This window comes from Epinephelus fuscoguttatus, linkage group LG6 (assembly GCF_011397635.1).
Source record: "Epinephelus fuscoguttatus linkage group LG6, E.fuscoguttatus.final_Chr_v1".
Taxonomy (NCBI): domain Eukaryota; kingdom Metazoa; phylum Chordata; class Actinopteri; order Perciformes; family Serranidae; genus Epinephelus; species Epinephelus fuscoguttatus.
In genome coordinates, this window is record NC_064757.1 from 15410648 (window position 1) to 15430970 (window position 20323).

Consider the following 20323-nt stretch of genomic DNA (forward strand, 5'->3'; position numbering starts at 1 on the left):
TGTCTGAATTTTGTACTGCTATTAAAGATATGGTACAAAGTATTTAATGAAGTGCCCTCTTTGTAGGCCTTTAATAAATGCTGTGCATCTAGTAAATGAGCTGATCGAGTGATTTACTGTTGTGAGATTGCTTTTGTTACAGCATCTTTCATCCATTTCATACTGACAAGAGATTGATTTAAGATATGATCGTGATTAAATTACAGCTGGATCCTTTATTACCCGCTTGGCAGTCCATGGACTTTGTTGCCAACATTAGTAGGAGCCTTCTTTATATTCTCCAAGCCCATGTAACCATGTGGTGACATTCCTGCAATGGTCACACATTTCCAGTTGATACAGCTCTCATATGTTTTACAACCAATGTGCCAGTCCTTATGTCCTCCACTAACTATCTGTGAGCATTTCCCCAACCTGTAACATGTGCAAAAATACAGAAACAAATACATCCACAAATTGGGCTCAATACAGATTGTTGATCAGATAATTGGCTGATAAAATGAATGGTGAGTAATGAGGTCTTAAAACACAAACGCCAAGGCAATTAGCTCGCGTTCTCAGAGGAGAGCATGCAGTTAGTTTTTTTGGCATGGATACGCAGGTACAGTATATCTCTGATAAACTGAAGCTATGGGCAGCTAAAAGTTAGCATAACAGTGCTGTGGAATGGGAAATTGTTGCTGACCTGACATCCTGCCTCATCTATTTAAAAAGAACACCTCTAAAGGGGCAGTTCATCCCCAAATCAAAACTTCTCCTCTTATCTGTAGTGCTATTCATCAGTTGATTCTAATGAAACTAGAAGGCACCCGGCTTATAGTGCTTAAAGTGCAAAAAAAGAGAAAAAAAAAATAATAATAATGTACTAAAAAAATGAGAAGTGAAGAGAAAATTGATAAACTCAACAGAAATGTCTCTTTCCAGAAATCATGACCTGGTTACTCAAGATAATCCACAGGCTTTGTTGTGAGCAGTTTCACGTAGGAACTATGTTTCAAACTTCACATGCCAACCATATCACTACACAGGAAGGAGTGGCATCTACTGTTATTTCACTTATCACCACTGAGCTAGCTAATGTTGCAAGGCTTCATCTCATGCTGCCATGAGCACAACCCTCTCGTCCATCAGCAGATGCAGGCTTCCATCTTCGCAGTGATACATTTGGTGTGGTTCGGTAGAAACAAAATAGTTCCTACATGAAACTGCTCACAACAAGGCCTGTGGATTATCTTGAATAACCAGGTCATGATTTCTGCAAAAAGACAATGCTGTTGAGTTTTTCAAAAGTATCTTTTTGGTGCTTTGAGCACCAGAAGCTGAGTGCCATCTAGTTCCATTATATTTGAGAGAAAGCAGACATCTCTACGGCTGATATCTCCAACATTCAGTGATTCACATCAAAACAATCTAGACTGATAAAAAGCACTGCAGGTAAGAGGGGAAATATGTGTTTTTGATTTTGGGGTGAACTGCCCCTTTAAGTTGCATATTTATGCAACTAAGAGAAATGTCATTAGTCCCAACACCATGTACGTGTGACTTTATGTTAAAATGTTGATAGCCAGTATGCAGTATGACCACAGATGCATTAACCTCCCCTATCTTTAAGTACCCTGACTAGCTAATAATTAATACTTTTCAATTCAAAGTATGACAGAATCTGTTCCTACATTTTTAGTCAGGGTTTCCTTTGTTGAATTTAAGGCCTTGCATTTGTATGTAACAATCACAAACCGGACACACCAACAACTGAAATATGTTAAGGCCGGTAAGTATTTGGTGCTAATCATTATTCTGTGGTCCTAATGCAAATCCTGTGTGTGTGTGTGTGTGTGTGTGTGTGTGTGTGTGTGTGTCTGTGTGTGTCTGTGTGTGTGTGTGGTGTACCAGAGGTTTTCAAGGTAAAATAGGCAGTGAGTGAAATTTTAAATCCAGTCATACTTGGCCTTTTCAGAATGCCAGAAGGTGTCACTGTTCATGCAACTCTTCCATACTTGATCCTGGAAAGTTGAAAGCACCCTCCTGATACAGTTTGTAAAGACTGTGCATGAATTACATTTGAACTCATGGTGTGGGATATAATATGGGAAGTTATCTATAGATTATCAATTGCCTACTTTATAGCATATTGAAGCAAACAATTACAGTTTAAAGATTGTAACTGTCCAAATCAATACTTTGTGTATCAATTAAAGACATTAAGTACTTACTTTGTTGGGGGCTATATTGTTACAAGTAAGCTAAGGTACTAACAGTATGATGAAGCCATAAGGAAACACATTACTCTTCCGAAATCACTTTCAAGAATGCCGTGTAATCTGAGCAACAAACAAAGAGCTGATGCGATAGAACAGCTCTGAAAGTAAAAAGCAAGAAAAAGAGTAGACGGAGCAGAAAAGACACACACACACACACACACACACACACACACACAGATTGAGTGGAGGGACTTGTCAAAGGACTAATACCCCTTGCTTGGTATCTTCAAAACTGACTGGATGACAAACATGTCTGTCAGCGCTGTGCCAATATAGTTTAGGGCCTCTCGTGATGGGGCACACACCCAATGACAGAAGCGGGTCATTTCCGTTCCCTGGCATCATAAATCCACCGTCTGGCCCCTGTCCGGCTGCTGATGCTGCAGAACACCACACACGGTGGACCTGTCGGAGCACCGTGAGCTACTGCGCTGTCCCTATGGCACGCACAAACACACACACACACACACACACACACACACACTGCAAACACTCTTTACGTAGGAGTAGTTGTGACCAGCATGCTGTCCCATCTGCTCTTGTTTGACATCTCAGGTGAGTGAAAAAAGAAATTGTCTCCTATATCTATCTATTTATCTATCTATCTATCTATCTATCTATCTATCTGTCTATCCTTCGTTATAGCTTACAGAGCATCTTTCCGCATTTTTTTTTCCCTTGTCAAGGAAGAAAGCAAAGCTGCCATGCTGTGGTTCACTCGTCCTTTGTGCAGAACCTGACACCTCATACTCCTGTCTGCAGTAAAAACTGCACTTAATATACAGTAGCATAGCAAGAATACAGTGCAAGCACGTCAGCTGGGGGATGAGGGATACTGCACGTAATATATTCATGTTTGCTTAAATCAGGCTCAAGGTTAAAACAACACCTATTTCTCTTGGCGTCACATCTCTTTGGCAGAACACAGAGTTTCGATGTGCCAAACATGACACCTCCACTCACTAATACACGAGAAATAAAGGATGAATGATAAATAAATCTGCATTCCCACAACCTTCCGCTATACACCTCAGCCTCGTGTTCTTGCTCCTCTCCTAGACAGAAATGCAAATAGGTCATTGAGCTTCATCCCCCTTTCGCCCTAACATGCAATGACAGTCTTTAAATTCCAGTTTGATGCCTCTCCCGTACAAAAAAAAAAGTATAGAAAACACTCCCATTTAGCATGAAAAGGTATTAATGTTCCTCTGCGTAAGGCTAGGGATCAAAATATGTGCTTTAGGGAAGCCATGACCGCTTTCAGGGAGCCATGGCCAGGGTTGAGCGGAATGCTAAATGCCATACATCCTCAAGGTTATCTCTGAAGACAGAGCCCTTTTGGAATCTGCCTCTGCTTTATTTTCTTGAATGCATGCATCAAGCCAGCAGAACGGAAAAAGATGAAGGTGACTCCTAGAACGAGTCAAATGCTCGCTCTCTCTCTCTCTCTCTCTCCGTGCACACTGCCTGGTGGTTGTAGGGTGTACACCTCGCTGTGTCCGCAATGAATGGTTGTAATTTGGCGGGGTCCATACCAGTCGGCACGCTCTCTCTCTGTGCCGTGTGTGGTTCTGTCTGTGGACTGGGATTAGGCAGAGGTACAGTAAGCCAGGGGCTAATACAAAGCACTTAAATGTGAAAAGTGTCATTTCCATCCCCAAGTCCCTGAATATTGAAATTAGGTCATCAGTGCAGCAGAGGCCAATTTTCACCCTCATATATCATGGCTGCCCCTGCACCCAAGGTCTCATTACACCATACATGGTCAATAAGCCATTAACATGCAGCAGACAATGTGTAATGTTCGCACAAAGACAATGTGTCTACTGTACAGCAACTGTAGTGAGTCACTGTTTGTGCTATACAATAATGCAGGGCAAAAATAAACATTTTACAACATGCAGGAGGAGAACGAACAACCATCACTCGGAGTATTTTGGATTGTTTTGATGCTGGTAGCCGTTTGGAAAGGAAGGGAGACGCTTTTGTATGCAGAGTCCTTTTTTTCCAACATCAGTTTGCCAGTGTGATATTCATTTGTTGGAAGCTGTGCTGCATAAACAAACAACGCCCAAGGCTACCACTGGCTGGTTAAACAACCACAGGCTGTTTTCTCTTTTCTCCACCATAGCACATTGTAAATTCCTTGTTGGACCACAACATGCTCTGCTATGTTTATTTAACAAATAGCCTACATGTACTGACAATTTTCACATTAGAATATTTACACCTTAGATGAATGTTGTGCATGTTTTATGCACAGGCTTTGATTAATTAATAAAAAAAATATGTGTCGAACATCATCTGAGTATGATAGTGGAATTGCTTTAGTGATGATTGAGCGGCTTACACTGCACCTCCTCTCTAAGTTGTAATGATATAAACCTTCCTTTGTTTGTCGGCATCCTACATTTCCTCTCACCATTACCCTGCAATAAACCGAAAGGCATCAACATTCTTCTAACAAACCAAAGGCAGATTGAGGCCCCTGCCACTGCTGTAACAAATGGGGCAAATCATTGTCACAACCCATGTTTCTTTCTGCTTTAACGTGGTTACACGACTGTGCTGGGACATTTATGGACTGCCTGATCCAGTGCTGGCAGATTAAAACAAAATCAAGCCAAACCGGTTTAAACCTCTCCTGTGACGAGTCTCCCAGCATATTGTACACCAAAAAACAAACATTTTATTAACAATAAAACATTGTTTTATTTTATTTTCTCGCTCTGATTCAATCTATTTTCCTCAACATTTTTTTCCCGAGTACCTTCTTCCTGCTTGTGAAAATGGGGTTTGTATTGATGAGCTGGGCCCAATATTGATTTCCCATCATTCCTGGTGTGGACATTTTCTGGTCTATTATACTACAGTCGCAGCATATTCCCCTAGCAGCCGTAAAGTGGATATATGGACAACCTGACCTTGGCAATATGGAGATAATGAAATATCCTTAATGACCCTTCCTGAAAGATTTTACAGGCTGGACTATAGACTGCCAACCCATGTACAATAATAGTTAGTGGAGGAGGATTTTAGAGGCCCAACTAAATCTACAGCTCACTACATGTATTGGGAGGACTGTTAACTTGTCTATTTTACTAGGTTAATGTAACCATTAAGGGCACACAGTTATATGATGGTAGCTAATATCAAAGACTGGTTTATATTTAAGGGCAGTGTCAGCCATTGATCTCTGACTCAGACCATTATGAGAGAGAAGAGGAAAACATGATGTTTAATGTGAGAATACATAAGCACTGTATGTGCATGGAGCATGATTTGACATTGGCAGCAAATATGATTTAAGTGGAGGGTGTTTATCCTTAGCAGATGTTTTCCAATAATAACCTCATTTTATTTCAACATCTACTATTTAGCAGTTAAGTAAACACTTAATGAATAGCTAATACCTCACATATGGTGTTAATAGGTTAATGTTGATAACAGTATAACTGTAACATGAAAAACTCATAACTAGTGTATGAATAGTTATATATATTTAATAACACGGAAGCCAATAACATACTTTTGATCAAATAGACTTTTAGCTTCAATCATCTCTTCTTTCGGGATCTTTTGAAAAATCGTTTTTCAGTTTAAGTTTGCACAACACTCACCAATATAAACATATTAACATTGCGTTAAATATCCATCATCCATCATCATCGTTGTTCATCATCAAAAAGTTGTGTCAAATTGGAGTACTCAATTTCTTTTATGACCTGTAAAATAAATGAATTATACAGAGGTTTTTGTGTGTGTTGTTCTTGCATAGATCTAATTATGTTTCTTTCACCCTACTTAAATAATGACCACTTACAGAGTTATATCCAGCTTATTATGTTTTTACACCTGCCTATATCTTAGGAATGTTATTAGTTCACCTAAAGCACCCAAATGACCACCACTTAGAGTAAGTTATAATCACATGTTAATGCATTTTAACAGTGAGTATAATACATAAAATGATTATAATGTATGCCAACTATGAGAATTATAATACACCATGATTCTTTCAAAAGGATGCCAGTAAGTGACCAGTAATAATGAAGTACCACAGTATGATACCTGAGCTTGTAAGTCACTGTAAAATACCTTACAGTGTGATGTGATTATTGTTGTAGCGCTGTCTATAATTATACAGTGCTATAAGCAGATTATAACTTATCATAATGCATTATAGACATGAGCTTCATTAAAAGTGTTACCAACTTTTTATGGCAGCTATACTTAACCATTTTTCAGATATTATGTGTTTGCAATACAATCACTATGTATATTTATGTTTGGCAAGATGTAAAAAAGTGTGTAGGCTATAGAGAGTTTGTGACCATCATCAATATAATTAGTTTCATTTTACTTTAGATCCCGGTTCCAAGATAATAAATGCTTAACAAGTATGTTTATACTACATTAATGTATTTACTGATAAATGTAGTAACATGATGCATAGCCTACACTTCAAGAATTGTTTCCATCATACAGGATGCACCTTACTGCTCAGCAAAAATAAATAGCATATTTGGTATAAACTACATCGTACAATTGCACACTTCTGATAAGTCACTTATACCTTTAATAAGCATGTTTCAGTATTTAAACCACACAAAATGCAGACTTTAGATCAGTTATCATTAAGGAGAATAAATAGTCAACAAAATGTACAGTGTGAATCAAGTTTACTGAATTATTTGGATATCTTAGTTGTCTGTTTTACTGATATCCTTATAGTTTGCTGGAGCTGTGTAGTACTTAATCAACATTTAATATGTGACTGTGCACATGTGCAAATCATTTGTAGGTACTCTAAGAGCTTAAATGTGTCATTGTTAGTTGTTAATAATGATAGATAGTACGTGTCCATTATTATATATTGACCTGTAACAACTAACACACACATTGTGTTATATAGCATTATTAACTGTTTGCAAACATGTACAGCAGGTTTAAAGCTGTGTGTAGATGTGTTTAAAACTAATTAAAAAATGATTACATATAATTGCAACTATGTTAGACTGTGTTATCAAGCACGAGTGATTATGCTTCATTGGAAGCGTTATAATCATGATTATAAGACTTTAATAAATACTTCCAAATACCCTTATGCTAACAACTTATAATCATAATATATGAATGAATTTTAATAAACCATTTATGAATTGTTTATATAAGGCCTAAGAGTGAAAAGTTAGGATAAAATGTTGCTATAATTTCAATAATTTCCAAGACTTGTCTCAAACTGCAGCCAAAGAAAGAATGAAGGGAGGAACGTCTGAACTCTAGTCGTACTGTAGGTATTTAGGTGTCAGAGTTGGTTAGGCGTCAGCAGGTGAAAAAGGGAGATCATTATTCACATGTCACGCTGACAGTTGTTTCAGAGATTCGCGCCGATAGCAGCTGATAATCATCCCCAGAGCGAAGCAACAATGAACTTGCCCTACCACTCCACTGTCTTCAGAACACTTCAAACATGCTCCACTTCAAACACAAAAGCAGCCATCTCCTTTGATGTCATTGTCAAAAAATGAGTTTTGTTCCATCGCATTTAAACTCCACCCCCTCTGCTGAAACCTAGACGGAGACGTGCGAGAAACAGATTTTGAACATGAAAAGAGCAGCTGTGTTGTCTGATACAGCCCTCTATCCTCGGGCTGCCATACTTCTCCCCTTGCCTCACCAGCATAGGAAATACAGTCAGAGCTTCGCGTTGCCACAGTACATAACCTTTATACAGTATTATAACACGGAGCCACTCATGTTAATGTGCACAATGTTTACAGAATATATGGCACAGAATACACACTTATTAGTAATTCACTGCCATGTTATGCCACGACTGCAAGAATCTATGGTAAGCCTGGGAGTGTAGTTGAAATATGCAGTATTTCATCTCCAGCCAGCAGCTCTTTGTACAGCTCCTTTACTAAACGGGACCTGGTTGCAGAGGCAGCTGGCTGAGCATGTCTGCTCCTGATGAAATCTCACTACAGACACGGCTGCTTCATAATGACTATAATCACAGCAGATAAGCAACTAGTGCATGGGAAAGAGGGTGGAGATCAGAGGGTGAAAGAAATAGAAGGAGAGAAAAAGTAATTGAATCTTTTGGAGGCACATTCAGATGAAAGCCATTGGCTGTGTGGGAGATGCTTTTCAGTGAATGACATTTAGATTACAGAGGTGCCCTGTTCGCCATCACGGTCAATACCTCCTTCTTCACAATAGCACTCCTAAGTCTCAGCAACGCTGCTCTCAGAATAAAGAAGGTGTTTCAGCAGTGATGTGGATTTTGGGGATACGGAGTTCACTGTGTGGATATTCTGAGGATTTAGGAGGGAAACACTGCTGCTGCATTAAAATACAAGAGTTTCTGTTATGGTTTCTACAGTAGGTTATCTGTTTTGTTCATCATCGTCATCATCATTATTATAACTATCATCATGATGCCCAAGCTCCACCAGCACTGTTGTTATATTCACATGTAAGGATATTCAGATCCTGCGGTCATTTGAAATATTCATTGAACTGCCTTATCAAAATGTAACCCACGGCAACTTTCTCCCCGGCACCCCACCCGCTTTTATCCCTTCTATCTCCTGTATTGACACAGACCAGCATATTCCTAATATTAGAGGGATCACATATTGCCCCGGTGACACACTTCAAATGTATCTCAGATTAATGATATATCACGGCAAGGGATCTACAAAAACCATTAGTAAGCCTGACACTTTGACATCAGATTTTAAAAAATTTCCAAGTAATCTTTTTGATTTATGAAAGTGTGTCCAGGTTCATCGGGAGTGATTCCAGATTTATCACATCCTGGTTAGAATTATTAATGATTTTCAATTTGTAAATCTGATGCTGCCATGTTCGGAGGAGCTCCGTGGAATCACCAAAGGCTGATATCGGAGTCCGAGCTTTGCTCCTGAAGCATGATTACTTTATCAAAATATTGCTACCTATGACTTACATTTCACTTATTTTCCACTCCTGCAGAGCCATTCCCCGTCGCCATCATTTCTCTCTCCTCACGTACCACTGCCACACACATTTTTCAAAACACAGCTTCTAAACACCAGAGCAGCCACCGCTTACGTCGCTGCTTGGCTAATCTTCTGAAGTTAGACGTTGCGCTATTAGTTCCGAGTTCCTGACACATGCACTTTTAAGGACCTACTGTGTCAACATGTCAAATGGATGTGGCGCCCAGACAGCTGTACATTGCAATCTTTCTCACTGTTGATGAGAAGCACAGCCAAGATCATCATCACTTTCCAAAGATAGTCAGCTGTGTGTTGATGTCGAGGTTTGCTGTGATGTCATGTCAATGCATCAGTACAACTACTTTACTTCTACTTACACAGTGACTGGGACCCATTCTGTGTGAGGGGTCCTTTGTGTGGCATATGCCCACTCAGACATGAATAAGACTGGCACTTTGCAAGTAAGCACTATGACCACATAACAAGATGTATGGGTGTGACACCTTTTGCTGAAATGTGCTTTTTCCATTGGAGCCACTCAGAACAAACAAGTTGACGTGGACAATAAAAATAAAAAGAGCTCGCAGCTCTGGCTTGTTCTGTGGCAACACCTCAGTAATTACTTTAAATGCTCAACTCCATAAATAATTACAGGATGACGGTTTCGCCAGCATTTCCTGCTCGCCGCTGTTCCTTTTCTTACGTCTTTATGGTGCATCTCGCTTCAAAGGGAATCAGTGGATGTGTGAAACTGTTGATAACCTTCTTCAGTCCCTGTCCTGTTCTCAGATAAATACAGCCCTTCACCACATCCATGATTCATTGCTGATAGTGCCAACATGAATGTGTTAGTAATAGTGTCTCTTTACTTATTCAAAAGACTCAGCTGCATTGTTTCCTCCACTGAATACCACTGACACTGTGCCAATACCAGCACTTATAAACTATGTAAAATGAAGTAATAGCTTATGTCAGTGGGAAATATGCTTATTCTTGATCAGTGTTAGATGAGAAGAATGGTACCACTCTCATATTATAGCTAGTTTAACTCCGCTTAGCATAAAACTGGGAGTGAGGAAATAGCTAGCCTGGCTCTGTTCAAATGTAAAGAAACCAAAACAGTTGCAGGGTAAACAGCGAAAACTTGGAGAGGAACACACTGCTCCTGACAAAAAATTAGTCTAACCCCGTGACAAAATAAATAAAATGAAATAAAATAAAATGATATGTTAATACATGAGCTTAGCATTTTGGTGCTGATAGGTGGATTTTGTTAGCTTCGGACACTGCCAGGTTAGCTGTTTCCACCATAGGCTGTATAAAGATACGGACAACTCGTCTCCTTTTCCTCCTATTGTATACACTCGCTCAACTCAGCGCCATTGGCCCAACTCAGTTGCTGTCAATCATGATGTCACACCCCCTTGCATAGCATCACATTAATTAAAAAAAACTTGAATTATCATCATCATCAGCGTGAAAAGAACTACCTAAAATGACAAAAACATCTTTGGGAAAAATTTATTTGACGTCTACATTAATTTTTTAGCTTGGCTCATGTCTTATCCCCTAATGTAGAGGGGGCGGGGTTTATGACCTATACTGCAGCCAGCCACCAGGGGGCAATTGAGATGTTTAGCTTCACCTTTATGGGAGCTTTCATTTCATCCATCTTTATCTTTTCCCCAAGCCGGTTTGACATATTGGCCAAATGTGTAACTACAACTGCTGGGTTCATCATGTCATGCCATTTTTCCCCCAAAAAGACTTCTCCATAGACATTGCATTGAGAAAGAGATGTCTGTAAATCAGTGAATATATTTTTTCAGTGTCACACCCTTGTGAAAAAACTTCTTTCACTATCAGGATTTTATCTATTCAGTCTGATAACATTTCAGAAGTCTAGAAGAGCCGTGCAGTTTTGTCATTTTACCCCCATTCAAGTTAGCAGATGACAAAACTGCATAAAGCTCAGTCGGCTGGCAAAATTAAGTTGCTTAACCGACAAAGTCTTTAGTGGGCTTGCTGTGGGCCCAGTGATGTGGAAGATCTGGAGAATTTTACACCTGCAAGTTGAAATTGTCTCCAACGCTATATCCAGTTTTCATAAAACCATGGTTTCCCCTAGTTTGTCTATACACTAACCTAACCGGCTGCTAGCTCTAGCTACATAATTAGCATACAGATATGAGAGTGGTAGTCTGATCTAACTTTTAGCAAAAAAAAAAACCAATAATCTTAAAAATAATAAATAATAAAATACTGAACCACTCCTTCAACAAAGCGGTGGCTTTGTAAAAAAGATGCACCTAATATAAAGCTTGGTAACTAATACCTTTCCTCAAACTGTTCTGTCATGTTAACCATCACCAAAATGTTACACAAAATTATGGCCCTTATGACTCCATAATGACCTGTCTTCCTCCACAGCCCATGCACACAACAATCATCATGCTTTTAAATGGTGATTAAACTGGAATGACTGCAAAATGTGAGGACCACATGAGCTTACTAGTAAACAAACAACTTGGCATTTATTTCTCTACTACAGTTCTACCAGAAAGCCCAGCCAGAGCACGGCGTGTTGCACACTGATGTTGGACCAAATTCACTTACTGAGCAAAAGTACACAATATTCGCTGTATTAGTCCCAACACTGCCTGCTGGGCTGCTGGTTGTGCTTCAAAATCATAGAAGACAATGAAGAAAATCTGCCATTTACTTGATGCCACATTCCAGGTCTTTGTGCTCTTATTTCACACGGCTGCTTTTCTGCTTGATCAAGCTGATAAAATAAAGCATGCAGTTTTTGCAGGTAAATTGGTTCCAAAATTAATAAATGATAAACTCTCTAAAAATAACAAAACAATAATTCAACAAATGAAGGCAGATGCAAGCAAAACTGAATTGTTTTATTGCACCGGAAACCATTTCCCCCCGTAATGTAATAAATGTTTTGTGAGATTTTGCGCATTGCAATAGAGTCAGAGTGCCAAAATGTGAAGTACTCTGTAAAAGATGAATCTCATGTTTTCTTTATTGCCTCTGTATTAAATTACCTAAAGACAAAACAGCAACCATGAAATGTGAATAATCTAAAACTAGAATTTGGGGAAACTCTTTATGGAAAATATAAGCCTCATAATTGCCCCCTACAGAGTTTAGATTTGGTTATGTTCCTAATAAGTTAGCTTCAGCTTGCTAATATGTTGCTGAAAGAGAACACAGTCATTGCATGGATAAAACAGCCTTCATATTAAAAATAAACTGAGAGTTTTTATACAGAGTCAGTTGGGATCTCCTGTTTGTGAAACTTGCACTGCTAGATACACACTTCATAATGAATACAAATATCTGATGTTGTACACATCTTAAAGCAATATGGTTTTCTTGCTGAGACTTAGATGAGAGGATTGATACCTGCCTGATGAATATAAAGCCAGCAGCTTATTAGCTAACAGAAGAAAGAAGCTAACCTGGCTCTGTCTGAAGATAACTGAAAAAAAAAAAAAAAAAAAAAGTTGCGATTTTACAGGGGTTTCTTGGCCAAGTGCAGTAAAGTCTCAGCCCGTTCTCACCCAGAATTAGTCAGATAATTTGTCAGTGGACCCTGGCATCAGACACAAGGCACCCTTTGCAGTGGTATAATAAGCACCACGGGGAGTGACTTTGTCTGAGGCAGTGGGCAACAACCTAACTCATCAAATCCTGCCATTTTGTCAGTGGACTTCAGACACCAATGCACAGAGGGACCCTTTGTGGCGGTATGATACACAGTGGCAGATTGTGAGGCCACTGCCAATAACTGTATTATATAATGCAAGAATGGTTCAAACATACTCTGGACTTTCACCTGGGAGCTTGGTGTTTGTTTCCCAAAAACTTAAAGTTAAAGGAGGTATTCTAATAACTACATAGTGTGCTAGTATATGTAGCATGCTATGCTAGTGATCAAGGGTGTAGGAATGAGTTTAACATGTCGGAAACTTGACAGATCCGTAAATGGTTTGAGCAGAAATATGTATGCCATAATCAGGGATGGGCGATGTCACTGAATGGTATATAAAACAATTTGTTTTCAAAAACAAAATGCCCCAAGTGGTGAAAAGGCTGCTTTTTTTGGTTTAATATTTAGCATCATATTTTTTTCTAAACAAAGAAAAGCTCATTTTAGCCCTTAAGTGGTTCAGAATGTGTCATTTTAGCTACAAAGTTAACTTCAAATTATTATTTATATTATTCTATTGTAACAACATATTTGTTCTCAACATAAACAGACAACATATCACATGATTTACATGTGTTTCCTATGTATTCTCTTAGTATACAGAAATATATAAAGTACCACAGATCTTATAATCTGATACAGGTACAGATCAGTGCTCAATACTAGAAAGACTGACACTAAAAACATTCACAGATCTAAAAGTATGAATGCATGTATTCAAATACATGACTTACACACTCTTATCTATATGCACAACATACAAAAATAGCTAAAAAATATTTTTTACAAAGAACAGAGAAAATTCTTTCATTTTATAAATGATACTGAGATTTGGTGATTTATTTCTATCAATTACTCTTTTTATATCTCCATCTTAATTCATGAAAAAATGCAAAATAAAATACTTTTAACATATCTCAATCAGTGACGATGATGTTACTGATCACTTTCAAACTGATTGATTAATTTATTTAATAAGCCATTGATAATAACATCTGTGGCAGCTAAGCATGAGTTTGAATATATCACCTAACCATTTATATAGCACATATGACCTACCTGCAACTCTGAAGTGCTGTCTCTCCCTGCCTCGCCCTCTCTATCGTTAGTTGCCAGCTGAACTTCATCTGATTTCTAATATGAAAGCAGTTGACATGAATAAGGTACAGTTAGAAAAATACTGATGGAAAAGCCAAGAACAAGTGAAAAACACACAGACAGACTAACTCCTTTCTAGATATTGGAGGTATGTACTTGTTTTCAAGTTACATGAGTTAATAGAACAATCCTGTTGTTTTACAAAAACCTTAGATATTTAGTGTCAAATCGCTTTTTTCCGTTATTGGAAAGTCGCCAGCCAACATCAGCTAGTAACGTTAATAGTAGCCTAACAACGTTAAAGTTTACCTAGCAAGAGTGTACAAGTTAGCCTAGATGTTGAATCACAATGTCAGCTCAGAATCAACAGGTCTAGACCGAAAATATGATTATCCTCCTGGACAAGATTATTACCAACTCACATTGTCTTTCTTTCATTTCTTTCCCATAAGAAAGAAAGCACTGAGCTGCTGCTGTCATTTCAGCTTGAACCTCTGTCGCCTGCAGGCCGCTGTCTCCCGACTCTCAAACACTCAGAGGCGGGGGGGGGGGGGGGGGGGCCGGGACATGACGCTGTGTTGTGCTTTCAAAATAAAAGCAAGTGAGTTAGAGATTTCAAAATAAAATATTTTTCTTCTCCGCGGTATAGTTTTAGTTATAGTTATGGTATCCACCTTATTTTTCACGGAAACACGGAGGCAAAACAGAACGCAGCCAGCTTCCGTGTTTTTTTGTGCGACACTTCTGGTCCAGCACTCTTGACCACTGTGTAAATGGCCTTGCTGTTTACCTTGTTGAGTTTATGCTATATATATATATATATATATATCACATTTTTCACGTCACTATATCACCGTTTAGACTAATCTGATGTTTGTAAAGTCTATAAACACAATGTCTGAACAAAAATTACTATTTCTGTGTGTGTAATTAATAACATGGTTATCGTAGATTAGCTGGGCTAACCATTAGCTGTTAGCCATTAGCTGTTAGTGGTGTCTGTAATAACTCAATAACTCAATCGGTCCCTGAAAAAAATATTGTTTCCAGCGGATGTCTTAGTTACAAAATGATTGAGCTAACAGTAGTTTCATGTCGTAGCCGACAACGGAAGGCTTTTAACAGATGACTTCCTGATGTTAGCTTTGCTGCTGCTGTTAGCTGTCCCTGTCACCTGCAGCCACTGATGCTTTCTAGGGTCCATGTCATTGGTCCAACAGCCCATTGGTTCGACATCCCTTTAGTCTGACTGTCCACGGTGCTGAACGGCTCACGGCGGGCGTATGGTGCGCCGCGACCGACTCTGGGTCAGCAGGGAAAGGCTTGAGGTGGAGCAGGCTCACGGCTTATGTGTTTGTCACTTTCTTTTTCATTTTAACCCACACCATGATCTTTTCCTAACCCTAACCAAGTGGTTTTTGTGCCTAAACCTAACCAGACCTTAACCACAGGGCATCATGATGATTTCCAAACGGACTTCGGAACAGTGGGTTTAATATGGTCGGAACAATGGGCTGTCGGACCAATGGGCAGTTCCCGCTTTCTAGACATCGTGATTTCCCAAAACTGAATAAATACCACACATAGCAACACAAAACTGCTTTGCTAGCTCAATCATGTTGTAACGGCTGGATGGTTGATGCGTACATGCTGATTCGGGTGCTATCAGAGCCGATCCGCGCATCACTATGGCTTAATGATCAACTCAGTCAATTAAAACAACCCGTCCTGTGTTAGGAGTGTATGTCGCTGACAGAAGGAAAGAAAGAAGGGGAAAAAAAGACAGAAAAGCAGTGTACACCTCACATATTTATTTCTCACAGTTGCGCACACGTTTGGCTGGCATGCAGAAGCATCCTCTGTGTGTCGAGGGTGCGAGCCGCAGCTTCAGCTGCTCAGGTAGAGAGGATGTGTAGCCCAGTGTGTTTTTTCGCTGATTCGGGTCTGCAGGTTCTCTGGTACACTGGAGACGGGGATCAAGCGATTTATTCGCGTTTAGAGGGAATTATTTTTACTGGCAATTACCGGATAACGGAAACATGGGCACAGTTATCTATATAAAATACACAGACTAACTAACTAACTGATTGACTAACATAAACAATTGAAAATTGAAAAAAATTAGCTTGCATTGTTAGCTCCAGTAAGGGAAAGCATGAGGGAAAGCGGCTGACCAGAAGTCACACACAAAAACACGGAAGTTGATCACTATTTACTTCCGTGTTTGAAAATAAGGTGGATGTCAAATGACATATGTCACGTGATGTGACATTATGCTCGTAACAACTGTACTTATTTTAACCCAAACCATGATTTTTTTCTAAACCTAACCACAGACTTCTGTTGCCTAAACCTAAAAATGAAGTGTTTACCTATGTTGTAATATTATTTTGAAAAGACGCAATGCATGTTATGAGCATAAATAGACTTGCCATCCTGTCCAAAATTGACGCTGGAAGGTACCTAGTGCATCATATTTTGATGTGTAAGTCCACTGACAAAGCGGCAATATTTGACATTGGGATGAAAACATGTTGGAAGTCTCTGCCAGTGCCCTGGCAACCTCATGGTGACAACAGCAATATGACGTGTAAATAAGTAAGCTTTAGCATTAACGGTAGGCTGATTTTGTTACCTTGGATCAGAGCCAGGCTAACCATTTCCCTCATTTTCCAGTCTTTATGCTAAGCTAAGCTAACAGGCTGCTGGTGGTAGCCTCATATTTATTTGGCAGGTAGCCTATAGAATGGAATAAATGTTTTCATCTAACCCAGGGGAAGGTGCATATTTTCCATAATATCAGTCCTTTAAGAAAGTGTCATGTTGTATATTATGAGGTGTTAAATATATGCTAGGTGGAGCTAACGTGGAGAGAAACATGCTGTAATAGCATGGTGTTTAAAGACAGTTATATACAGATAAGATATAGATAGATCATTATACATCATAAGAACAAGTATTTATCGTATTTTTATTATCTATAAACAGCCAGTATCAAAGCTAATTTGATATGCATAGACTCAGTGGTGTTAAGGTAGTTGGTGCGTTAGTCTGAGTGGGTGGAAGTTTGCTGCAGAGATCAGCCTCTCATTGGGCGGAACGAGCCACCTGCTGAATTCCCACCCTACCACCTCCGGTTGTGTAGCAGTTTTCAACCGTTAGCAACACGTCCCTTACTAACTTTTGCGGTGTTTGATCTTGCGGGGATGTAGCCATTTTTTTGCCATAGTTTGCGTCCTGTAGGTGATATTTTTGTGGGCGTGTTACACCAAAACCTGTTTCCCCCCGGCAATATTTTTGCACACGCACCGTTGCTGTGGCACCGCCCAGAACGATTGTGATTGGTTGAAAGAAGTACAAGCAGCCGGGGCGTTTTTTTCTCCAATCTCAAAGTGAGAGTTGGCCCAGCCAGACCTTTCTTTTCTTGAGAAAGGTCTGGTGAGCGAGACTATTGATGCGTATACCCTCCACTATACTACTGCATATAGCCTACTATTTTTTAATATAAAAATAAGGTGGGGAGAGACTTTCTTTGATGTCTTGAGGTCAAATACAGTCAGAAAAGTTAAAGTGTTACCAATCAGGGCAAATGGGCTTTCTGGTTAATTGGTTACTTTTATTTTTGTTTCTTTTACAGTTGTTTGCCAATTGGTGAGTCAGTGTGATACAATGTTTATTGCTTTTTGGTAAAGAGCCCAGGGGAATCTGTGTATCGCAGGGGAAGTAATTAACAAAGATAGAGGGGTGGCAGCAAAAGAATTTCAAGTGAAATGACGGCTGACTCCCCACCATCAGACACTTACATTTTCTTCTCTGCTGCTAATTCTTGTGTTTCTTTTTAATGTTGTCCTGGAGCACAGAGTATGTTTTACCTACGGTATTACGTTCAAAGCTATTTTTAGCTGTCATAGGACTCTCATGTTATTATTCTCATAGCGTCAACTCAGTCAGTTCTTTGGTCAGAATGCAGAGAGGGTGATTTTGCCAAACCTCTCATCCCATCTCCATTATGTGTGCTTGACTGAGGACATATGGCTGTTAAACCTCAAGAGCTGCCCACAAGAAGGCCATAATACGTGTTACTCTGTTTCACTGTGTTAAAGCTTAAGATGATGTAGACACGCTTATCTGCTCATTATGACCCTGGCAAAAGGAAAAGACAATCTGAGCCATAAGTCACCGCTAAATCTGCCTATTTTCTGCAGCTACAACCTTTGCCAATCACGGCTACTCTTACAGCGTATCATTAAGCATTTTCACCCCTTATTCAATTTTACTTTGTAAGCATCAAAGTTACATTTAATTTTAATTTGTGTTGTAAAAGCCAGATGCTCAGAGAAGGAACAGGGACAGGTTGATTCCTCCTGGGGGGTGACAATGGAGAAGGGAAACATGTTCTCACCAGCAGTAAAATCCTGTTTAGAAATGGGGTTGTAAAGCTAAAACAGCATCATATTACATTTTGGGCAGTGTAGAATTCTGTCTATAATGATGCCATATATAATGTTTCTTCTATTACTTCACATTTCCTGAAAAATGCATATGAAGGGAGACAGTGCAACAAGCAAAGGCTATATTTTACATTTGGCTTAGAGGCAAACAAGAGTTTTGTAGGCACTCTAGGTGGAATCAGAGTGTGAAAATCGTCTCTCTCTCCCTGCCAGTCTGTGCAGTCCTGACAGGCTTTGACAAAGGGAGCTGCGAGCTAACAGACTTGACAACAAGTGCCTGCGACAACCATACAAATTAAGGATGACTTATGATGAAGTATTGTGGTCTGAGAGGCAAGACAGAAAGTACCAGGACTTAATTTGTGTCAGACTAGCAATGATGGTAATGAATTCCTGCGGTTGGGTTGGACTCGGTGCCAAGGTCCTGAAAGTCATGCAGTGAAGATGCTGCATGTAGATTCCAAACACACAGCGCAGGCATTTATTGCATTAAATGTATTCCTCTCATTCTTTTATGTGAACGGTTTCTTCGATTTTATGTCCTTGTCGATTTTGTAAATACCGTGCAATTTTTGGTCATAGCTCTCTGACCACAATTTTCAAGTTCATTTTATGCTGTAAGGTTCTCAGGCTTATAGAGGCTGATCATTTTATCCATACAGTAAATGACCTTTTATTGAGAATGTCAATAGGAGGATCTGGTTACCTATGTTGAGGGAGAGGGAAGAACTTAATTGCTCCCAGTGAGCGCAGTCTGAGGACTTGATTAGACCTTCAACCACTTCTCATGTTTTTCATTTGTGTGGTGACGACCTTCCTCCTGACTGAAATCAGCCCGGGCTCATTCCATGTCCACTGCTCTCTGGAGATTCATGCCCCAGTGACTCCAACTGGCTGCTGACTTCATTCTGGTAAAATGAAAAGGAAAAAAAAAATCTGTTAACTCTTTAAAAAGCATAGAGTTCATTATATATGTTCTGAAAAAAAGGTCTTTTATTATTTATCTCATGACCAGCAGTTGGTTCTTTGCAACACAGATACAATCTAAGTGCCACTCATGGGCTTAAATTACCTAAAAACCTAACCTAATTTGGTACAACTTCACTCAAAAAAAAAGAAAAAAAAGTGTATTTTATTTTGGAATAAAAGTCTTTAATCAAACAGCCAGTTCAACCAAATGTGTATGACATATAAAAAACACTGAACTCTGAATCTTGACAATTTGTCATTCGTTGCTTTTAACTGAAAATATGATTGAATTTGCATATCTTTCTAATGATATGGTAAAACATGTTGATGGCAGGTAGAGCTGTCTTCTTCTAAAGCAGGTTCTGCTATTTTTATTAGATCAAGGACCTACAGCCACACACAAAAAAGAGAAGAGAGGGAAAAAAAACAACAGTAAAAAAAAAAACAAAAAAAAAACGGAAATCACAATTATAGCGCTCAACTGACCCACCTGCCATTAGCAAGATGAATTAGCTGGGTCCATGCTAGTGACAACAGCTACAGAGGGAAAATGATCCTGGTGCCTCATAGACCTGGGCTCCCAGACACCACCAGGAAGCAGACAGGGGCCGCTCGGACCCCAGAGACCCAGAGAGAGAGAGAGGGAGAGAGAGAGAGAGGGAGAAATAAACAAGATAAACACATTTACTAAGGCTGCGATTGTGTGGAAGAGTGATAGGGGTTTACTTCTTGTGCAATAAAATAAATTATGCAGCACAGTGGTGCAGATTGTAGCAGAGATCAGCATAGTATCCACACTGGTTACACTGCCTTCTGAGGTGATTC

At 39.4% G+C, this 20323-nt stretch overlaps 1 long non-coding RNA gene across 1 annotated transcript in view; it reads right to left on the minus strand.

The window, feature by feature from the left end:
- Positions 1-14601, minus strand: part of LOC125891026 (uncharacterized) — an 86632-nt gene extending 72031 nt beyond the window's left edge. Inside the window, exons 1-2 of the long non-coding RNA XR_007449597.1 lie at positions 14501-14601; positions 14040-14114 (exon numbers count right to left, since the gene is read on the minus strand). This is a non-coding gene — a long non-coding RNA (uncharacterized LOC125891026). The remainder of the gene's footprint in view (positions 1-14039; positions 14115-14500) is intronic.
- Between the last annotated feature and the right edge of the window lie 5722 nt (positions 14602-20323).